The sequence below is a fragment of the Colobus angolensis genome, unplaced genomic scaffold, assembly GCF_000951035.1.
Source record: "Colobus angolensis palliatus isolate OR3802 unplaced genomic scaffold, Cang.pa_1.0 Scaffold64, whole genome shotgun sequence".
Lineage (NCBI taxonomy): Eukaryota > Metazoa > Chordata > Mammalia > Primates > Cercopithecidae > Colobus > Colobus angolensis.
The window spans coordinates 2905681-2906837 of record NW_012120043.1 but is presented as its reverse complement, the minus strand read 5'-3'; positions in this window follow the sequence as shown (position 1 = coordinate 2906837).

Genomic DNA, 1157 nt, shown 5'->3' with positions numbered 1-1157 from the left:
CCTCGGCCTCCCAAAGTGCTGGGATTACAGGCATGAGCGACCGCACTCGTCTAATTTTCTTATATATATATTTGTAGATATGGGGGGGTCTTGCTATGTTGCCCAGAATGGTCTCGAACTCCTGGGCTCAAGGGATCCTCCCACTTCGGCCTCCCCAAAGTGCTGGGATGACAGGTGTGAGTCACCACACAAACAAGATGCTTAAGTGACATGGAAGATGTCACATGTCCCTCGTGACAGCCCTCCTAGCCACATTACCCACCCTCACTAATGCAATATGTATGTATTTGAGAGTCTCGCTCTGTTGCCCAGACTGCAGTGCAGTGGCATGATCTCTGCTCACTGCAACCTCCACCTCCCAGGTTGAAGCGATTCTCCTGCCTCAGCCTCCCAAGTAGCCGGGATTATAGGCATGTGCCACCACGGCCCAGCTAATTTTTATTTTTTGTATTATTAGTGGAGACAGGGTCTCACTATGTTGGCCAGTCTGGTCTTGAACTCCTGGCCTCAAGCAATCCACTCATTTTGGTCTTTCAAAGTGCTGGGATTATAGGCATGTTATCCCAGCTGCACCTGGTCCTAATGCAATGTTTTTTAAAAAGTAGATATAAGCACAAAAAATCTGCATTGAACAAAATATTAAAATCCCAAATAAAGGCAGCATCCAACATTCCCCTGAGAGCCTCAGGCAAAAGGAAAAATGTGTGCATGTGTACATATACCAAATATTTAAGCATCTTTATATATCTTTTTATTTTTTTGAGACAGAGTCTCAATTTGTTGCCCAGGCTGGAGTGCAGTGGTGCAATCTTGGTTCACTGCAACCTCCTCCTTCCAGTTCAAGCGATTCTCCTGCCTCAGCCTCCTGAGTAGCTGGGACTTACAGGTGTGTGCCACTGTGCCCATCTAATTTTCTTTTTCTTTTCTTTTTTTCTTTATTTTCTTTCTTTCTTTCTTTTTTTTTTTTTTAGATGCAGTCTTGCTCTGTTGCCATGCTGCAGTGCAGTGTTGTGATCTCGGCTCACTGCAACCTCTGTCTCCCGGGTTCAAGCGATTCTCCTACCTCAGCCTCCTGAGTAACTGGGACTACAGGCGTGCGTCACCACGCCCAGCTAATTTTTGCATTTTTAGTAGAGACGGGGTTTCACCATGTTGGC